The 8,829-nt window shown below is 38.8% G+C and overlaps 2 non-coding genes across 2 annotated transcripts; both read left to right on the forward strand.

The window, feature by feature from the left end:
• Positions 1–4,321: 4,321 nt before the first annotated feature.
• On the forward strand, positions 4,322–4,396 carry TRNAI-AAU (transfer RNA isoleucine (anticodon AAU)). The gene has a single exon. It is a non-coding gene; the product is annotated as a tRNA-Ile (tRNA).
• A 2,784-nt stretch (positions 4,397–7,180) lies between these two features.
• On the forward strand, positions 7,181–7,254 carry TRNAI-AAU (transfer RNA isoleucine (anticodon AAU)). The gene has a single exon. It is a non-coding gene; the product is annotated as a tRNA-Ile (tRNA).
• Positions 7,255–8,829: the final 1,575 nt, after the last annotated feature.

The raw sequence follows: 8,829 nt of genomic DNA on the forward strand, positions 1-8,829 counted from the left end.
GTGCAACATAAGTTGCATTTCGCATCACTCCGTTGAACTGTTTCAATTATTCATTAATTGATATGCCATTTTGATACCAATTCTTGTGTCGCTTATCGCTTTGATGTGAAGTCTCCTATAACAAGAACAAAGCAAAAGGAAACACTGCAAATAGAATTATTTTTACATAGATGATTATTCCCCATGGAACCAGCAGTTGAGTAGGGAATCATTTCTCATACTAGTCGTCAATTAACATTATGAGTATTTTTCAAGGTTTTATTTTGCTTTACAAAATGGTTGAAGATCTGTGGAATACAACTAGCAGGTGTGAACAGACACACTAAAGAAGTTGACTTATGCACTTAACGAAACTATCTGCAAAGTCTCGTATCTTTCCTCCCATGTCATTATGGCAATAGAGCCCTTATGGAATCAGCATTTGAGCACTGCGCTTGCTCCAGACGTTGGTGGGATGTTCCCCAGCGTAGCAACGTAGGCACAGTTGTCAATTTCAGCTTCTCATTCTTACGGAAGATGCAGTCTGGATCTTTAAAACTGAAACAAGAATTAAACAAATATGAGAAACTTTGTATTTTTCTTTAATTAAAATTTTTATTAACTTAGGTCGTCTTAAACAACTATATAGATTATTCTACTATTCCTTTTAGACATTGGAATATCCACAACTTAAGCAATAAATCAAAGCCAGGTATTAGCATCCAGTATGGGGCACGGGAGGGTCACAGCACTGCCACACACTCCCAACGGAAAGTGGATGTCAGCTGACAAGTGACATTAGAGTCCAAGGACAGTGCTCTTTTTTAAAATTTAAGTCTCTTTTCTGTCACTTTACACTAATGAAAATGAATGATGACTTGATTAAATTCATGATGAAACACTAAGAAACCAATTCCTAGGCAGGACTTCAACCTGGGACGATCTATTTGAATGAGAAGAATACGGCTGTCTCTGGCTACATTATAAGAAATCATCAGCATTGTTCGTGGTCACTTGTCTTTATAGAAATTTTGAAATTTCAAAACGTAATATCAGAAAGATTAACGGGAATACACACGCGATGAATATACTGCATTGATACGCACGGCAAAGGATATAGGATACTCTGTATAAAATATCTCGACAATGGATACTCAGCGACGTTGATGGATAAAAATGTACAATTTTCTTGCTCGAAATATCACTTCAAGGATTCTTCATTGTAACAAAGTTTATTGACAGTTTGGTAAAGAGAAGTTTTTGGCTACACTCAATAACCACTTATTAACGAATAGAAAATGCAAGACATGAGAAACCATTCTATACATCCATCTGTCAGAAAATAAGTTTTTATTTGGTAGGAAACACGAGGCCCTGCGCTATACGTATCTGCGACGCCCTTATATTTGGAAAAGTGAAAACATAATCTTTCATTTCTCGAAAAATTTCCACACTTAACACAACATGATCATTAATATTGCGTAATTATTACATATTATTATTGAGCACAAGCCTTCTCAGTTAACCACTGATGAAATTTGACACTGTGTAGAGATCATCAATGCGAAATCTTTTCTTGGTAAACTTTTTTTGCTATAGGTCTTTTCTACTCTTACGGCGGCCGGTCCTGCATTACAAAAGGTTTAACCTGGCACAGTTCGCGCCAAACCATACATTTTCTTCTGCTAGCGAACTTTCCCGGGCGTCACGTGAGTGCTTTCAACCATTGGCAGAAGACTTGGAGACAGCACGTGCTTTGTCCTCTGCCTACCAGGGGTCGCCGCTTCCTTCGCGTGTCCGTTGTTGCCACGTTGTCAAGGACGTGAATGTTCTGGTGGTGAAGACATCTGTGCTTGTACCCCCAAATTACAGCTCGCAGTCCGGCCTGTCGCCACGTTTGCTCGCTTGCGCCGAAATCAGTGGCAACAACGTCCTGTAGACGACAGAGAAGGTAGTGGGGAGCGGGGATTACGCCGCAGACCTACCAGACAACAGCGGTGGCGCCGAGAGCTACAACGCGGCAGGAAGAACTACTACGTGAACCTCGTTCTACTGGCTCCTGCGTTTCTGATCATGCTGGATTGGTCGCCCCGCCGCTCCCCACTTCCCTTGCCAGCACTAGGATCGGCAGCCGCCAGAGCCGGATTAAGACGAAATTTGGCCTAATGCTGTTACTAAGTAAACTGTTTAACGTAAAATTGATAGCATTAACTTGAAATCTTCGGTGATCAATAAACACAACGACGTTATAGTTACTTCACAGCGCAAAGAATAATAGTAACTGTATAATAAGTACCGCTGTGTCTAGACGTCCGAAATTGGGGCTCCAAATGTCATTCAAAGATGTATTTTGAGGTTAATATAGCAAAGGAAAACTGTTCAGCTTTCGGAAAATTTTCTCGTCTGTTTTCATCTGGGTCTATTTCAGGAATGGGCCTAATGCTGCAGCATCAATAGCACCCACCTTAATTCGTTACCGACCGCCGTAATAGTAGAAAAAACCTTTAATTGAAGCCTTGTTTTATCATGTTACTACAGATTTATTGTTGTCACTCATATTTATTTTTCCGGTCGGATAACATGATGCAAGTACTCTACGAAAATGAATCATGCTAACGGAGAAGCTGACATGATGAAGCCCTGAGATTAACCCTTTCGCTCAATTCATGGTTTGTTGAAAGGTGTAAAACTATTTCGAAGGAATCTTTCCGGGTTTTAAAAAATTGAACCCTTTTTTTTTCACCTCTCCAGCAGAATCAAGATTGAAATTTATATTATCTGGATATATCGGTAGCGACGATAAGCATTGCACACCCCTGCAGTTGAAGAGTTACTTACAAAGTCCTGTCCCCAACGTCAACATATAGGTAATGGAAGTTGCCATCGTGATTCTTTAATACGTATTCAATCACAGGTTCAGCTGCAAGAGGATAATAATGTTTATGGTTTCTGTTATAATAGGATAACTTTACATATACGCACACACACATTATAGGTTGAAGTTTTACAACACCGTAAAAATTTTACAGCGCGAGGGGGCGTAAAGTAAAACTAAACGTTTTGACGCAACGAGCCCCCGAAAACGGCTTTTTCTATCTTCAATATATGCAACAATGATGGTTAAACAATAAAATAATAACCCGTGGCTCGACAGCCCTTTAAGGGCCTAGGGCGATCTCCCGATTGCAGTTAATGGGGTGACGTGGGGTCAGCATGTCGAACCCCCAGCAGTTATAGGAGATTTCCAGGTTCATGGTTACCTATGGCATTTATTGTTTTCGTCAAAAAATACAAACTTTTTAGTACGATATTGACAGACTGTGTGACTAATCGAAGCAAACACTGGCCTTTGGAGTGTGAACACTTGGTCACTGGGAGCAAATTACTGTTTTCGAAGCATTTTATCTCTTTTAGAGTGTTTTTCCGACTGAAAAAATTAACCAACTGTGGTAACTATGACCTTTAGCTCAGTTTGGCATACATGCAGGATAGAAATTACAGTTTTTAGAGAACTTGTAGCTCCAAAACGAGGCGTTAACGCGTAAAATATTACAGGGAAAAAATGCTAAGCTCTACGCACTGTAAATGTTTGTCGATATTGCGCACTGACACCCTGCGTATTTTCTTTTATTGTAATCTAGACATTTCTACTTAATAAATAATCGACTAGATTGTAATAAAAATCATGTAGCAGTAGTTTTGTATTTTAAATTTTAATCTCCTGTGAACATCGTTACTTCAAATGGGTCTGGAAATGGAATACCGTTTTGCACAGGTGCTCAAATTCAGGGGTGCCCACGGGGGGCATCAAAATTTTTTGGGGGGATTGATTTTTCAAATAATATAAAATTCAACATTTATATATTTTTCCAAAATATATGTAAAATTCTTAACTCAACAAGTGTGTGAGTTTTTAATCAGAATTGTGTGTGACTCCATTTTACTGGCATTTCCATCGTCACATGCTTATCCCATTGCCATTTATCATTTATTTCTGAAGGTAGGTAAGATTTTTAAGAATTTAAAATTCGGTGTTTTGAATGGAATTAGTGAATTTTAGTTTCTTTTAATTTTGATCTATCAAGGTGCTAGGAGAATGTGCATGTGTTTATGAGAAACAATTAGATGGCGCGGAAAAAATTAGTCATGTTTCAGAAAAGTGCCATTTCTACTGCTAATGCTTACTTTTCAAGAAACCGTCTTTCAAGACAAATGATTTCACGATGGATCACATCATTTGGAGACAATTTCGTGTTACAGAGTATTTTTTGGAGTGACTTCATTATCAAGAACTGCTTCAATTCACATCGTTAATTTGTTTTCTAATTTCTCTTCGTATAGTGGCCGGTTAGCTCAGCTAGTTAGAGCGTCGTGCTAATAACGCGAATGTCGTGGGTTCGATCCCCCACACTGGCCATACGTTTTCGTGAAGATATAGAGAACTGATTCTTTCTCCGAACGCCTGATGTAATGGAGATATCCAGAACCGATCGGAATTTGAATAGAGGTAAGGGTAAAGTTATTCGTATCGGACAAACTGCTGAAATTTGCTAGTTCATTTAATTTGAAATTTGCTAGTTCATTTAATTTGAAATTTGCTAGTTCATTTAATTTGAATATTCGTACTTACGTATTCTGCATTGAGAAACATTGCTGAAGGTGGCATTTCGCTTATTTCACATAAATAATCACTTTTTGCGACATATCGAATAAGTTTTCTTTCTTTCTTTTGGCCTTCGGTAACACGCAAAATAAATGGCGGTCACAGTTTCACTACCGTACTCGGCATGAAGTGTTTCCACCCCACTGCATCTAAAAATACAAACGCAGCCCCACAAACAATTCACACATAGCCCCACGAACCATTTGCGGTATGGTTAGGTTAGGTAGGGTCACGTTTAGGTTACAATAGTTACAAATTTGTTTAGAAAAATTATGCGTAGCCCCACACTCCATTTTCGCATAGCCCCACAAACGATTTGCGAAAACGTACCTTCTTCAGTTACAAAAACACGTGTTTGGAAACACTGACCGGAATTACGTCATCACACACAGGCTACATCCACCTGGAAGTAAATGGATGTACAAGAGCTTTCGTGCATCGGTCACACATTTATATCGAGAAATAGATGATTGACAGTGGCGTAGCATGGACATTTCGGGTGGCAACGCCAAGTCCGAAGGAAGAGTCGGCCCTTTCTTGCTTAATAATTTACTTATGGTATTAGTCGCCACAGGTATTATTTGCCTGAAGTAAGCTGGGTTTTCAATAAAACATCATCATTGCATGTTTTAGCTAGAAAATTAGATGCCTCACTATGCCACAGATGTTTTGAACTCTGGTGTTCTATAACTTTTTTTATATCTTTCTGCATGACGCAAGTCATTAAAAACCTACCTGAATCACAAGCGCCTCTGCACAACAGTAGACGTCATTGTTGTGGGCGATCCAACTACTGATTGATTTGGTTTATTTTACTTCGCTTTTCTACCACTTTTGGTTAATTGCGAATATGAATATGAGTGATGATATTGATGAAGGGACACTGACAAAGAACACCCGTGCTAACGCCGAGATTCGAACCAGGGACCTCTGTCGTCTTGGCACACTGTGAAAAGCAGAGTGGATGATCCAAATATCGTACACTCTACTGACGTAACAGTGCCGATTAGTAATTCAGACCACTGTTTATTACATCTTGAGAATGCTGATAAACATTTTAAAATAATTTTCTCCATAGACCATTCGATGTTAAGAGTTTTCAAATGAATGCTAAACATTTCCATTCACACAATATTAAGTAGTTAGATAATAACGAAAAAATACAATAAAAAAAATAACAGTTTTGCGGGTTAAGTGGTAGAGTAGCCACAGGCTGAATTTCTATCACGAGGACTTCACCAACTTATTTGACAAAAACTGTGTTGATCTTTTAGTTTGTAATACACATCGCTGTTCGTGCGATAAATTATACAATGCAGTGGCCATTAAGAAGCAGTATATTTGAGATTGGAAAAGTTACGTCAGTCAATATTGCGTATTGTAGCATCACACAGCACGAGTTGCATGAGCGCGAAGAGCGAAGAACTGGGTAAGAATTCTGCCGCTGTCGTCTGCTTCAGAAGGCAGGAAGGGTCACATGAACCAATCACGGTAGACCTCTCGTACGCCAGCGTAAGAGAGCCCATTTACGCGCGTGCTGTAGAAATGGAAGTTTTCCCTCCATAAAGGCAGCAAGGAATATAGCAGTCCTGTAAGCCGAACCTGCTCGGCGTCCAGCCGGGAAAGGCATTGAAAAGAGATTCTAGAACGAGTGTTGAGAGTGGAGCGTTGCAAGCGGATCGCCAAAAATAGCCATTATAATGCCATGAAGGTCAAACATATATGAAATTAGTCACGTTTTACTTTATAATCACAGCATTTAAGCATTTTTGAAATTTTAAATCTGGGAACGCTGGGCGTACGGGCGTACTATAACGCTACGCCACTGATGATTGACCGGCAAAATTCGATAAACGATGCGAGGAAACACTTCCCCGTACTTCCATAAGTATAAAGAAACTGCATTCGGTAAGTAATTTCTCCTGTAAATTTGGAGAAATCTGTTTGTCCGATACGAGAAATTTACCAGAGGTAAGATCCCCCTTTGAAGGAATACTCACGTCACCGTCAAGACGTTCAAGAACAATTTCAACCCGAACCAACTCGTGTTGCCAATAGATTTAATTTATTCACAATATATCGATTCTTAACTCAAAAAGTGTGTGACTTATTAATCAGAATTGTGTGTGACTCCATTTTACTGGTATTTCTATCGTCACATTCTTTTCCCATTGACATTTATCACAATTTCTGAAGGTAGGTAAGATTTTTAAGAATTTAAAATTCGGTGTGTTGAATGGAATTAGTGAATTTTAGTGTCTTTTAATGTTGATCTATCAAGGTGTTAGGAGAATGAGCATGTGTTTATTAGAAACAATTATATGGCGCGGAAAAAATTAGTCATGTTTCAGAAAAGTGCCATTTCTACTGCTAGTGCTTACTCTTCAAGAAACCCTCTTTCAAGACAAATGATTTTACGATAGAGCACATGATTTGGAGACAATTTCGTATTACAGAGTATTTTTTGGAGTGACTTCATTATCAAGAACTGCTTCAATTCACATCGTTAATTTGTTTTCTAATTTCTCTTCGTATAGTGGCCGGTTAGCTCAGCTGGTTAGAGCGTCGTGCCAATAACGCGAATGTCGTGGGTTCGATCCCCACACTGGCCAGGGTCAATAATCTTATCTTTTTCGATATGTTGGATGTTCAAAGTAAAAATAATAGTACGAAGTTGTGTATCATATCCAAGTTACACAACGGAGATATTACTGGTATTTTTGAGAAGAGAATGTTAATCGTTAGAGCGTTCCTTATGCGTTATCCTGGATATGTCTTCTTGATACAACTTTCTGAAATTACAGGATTTTGACTACCGTCAAAAGAACGTAGAATTATTTCTGTATTTTTTTTTTTTTTTTTTACATCCGGACTTTTGCATGATAAGGTGATAAAGGGATGTCAATAAATAAAAGATCGTTGGTTCACTCCGTGTGACGGTGATATTTTCGTGAGGATATTCGATGATTTTCCAAGGTAATTTTTCGAAGGAAACATTTTATTTGAATAAATAAATTTTCAAAATATATTTTGCTACACGTTACATAGAATTTTCGATACAATCGCACCACGGTCCGTTAATTTTCAGAATAAATCGAAATTTGAATTTGTTGATTCTTCTGCAGGAGTATTATTGAATGGTGCACTAACATAACCCCACAGCGCTACAGCCCATGGCGGGCCTTGGCTTACCTACCGACTACTTGTCTCCCTCCCTCACTGTTATAGCGTGGAGGTCTTAGACCAGTATTGGGGTGACGGGTGATCAGCCCGACTAACCCCCAGCCGTTGTTGTAGGTCTTCTCGACCGGGATACGCTCACTCACTCGGAGCTTTACAGTGTTTGTTACACCTCATTGTTCTTAACGATAGAAACAGATTTATAGTTAAGTAGTGTTTTTTTATTTAGTCATTATATTGATCATATCTAGTAACTAGTGTTCTTTGAATACTTTTTTTATTGAAGAAAGTTTCGAACTCAAGAGAGTTATGTGTATTTCTGCACGCCTGGATTAACACTTCAGCCTTTTTCTTTGTGAAAAGCTGTAAACCTGCGCGCCCTTCAAGCAGACCGAGGATATACCACTCATCCTGTTGATATAAGAGCGGTCCAAGTAAAATAATGACGTGCAACATAAGTTGCATTTCGCATCACTCCGTTGAACAGTTTCAATTATTCATTAATTGATATCCCATTATGATACCAATTCTTGTGTCGCTTATCGCTTCGATGTGAAGTCTCCTATAACAAGATGGCAATAGAGCCCTTATGGAATCAGCATTTGAGCACTGCGATGCTCCAGACGTTGGTGGGATGTTCCCCAGCGTAGCAACGTAGGCACAGTTGTCAATTTCAGCTTCTCATTCTTACGGAAGATGCAGTCTGGATCTTTAAAACTGAAACAAGAATTAAACAAATATGAGAAACTTTGTATTTTTCTTTAATTAAAATTTTTATTAACTTAGGTCGTCTTAAACAACTATATAGATTATTCTACTATTCCTTTTAGACATTGGAATATCCACAACTTAAGCAATAAATCAAAGCCAGGTATTAGCATCCAGTATGGGGCACGGGAGGGTCACAGCACTGCCACACACTCCCAACGGAAAGTGGATGTCAGCTGACAAGTGACATTAGAGTCCAAGGACAGTGCTCTTTTTTAAAATTTAAGTCTCTTTTCTGT

Source organism: Lepisma saccharinum, chromosome 9, assembly GCF_977018435.1.
Source record: "Lepisma saccharinum chromosome 9, izLepSacc3.1, whole genome shotgun sequence".
Classification (NCBI taxonomy): Eukaryota; Metazoa; Arthropoda; class Insecta; order Zygentoma; family Lepismatidae; genus Lepisma; species Lepisma saccharinum.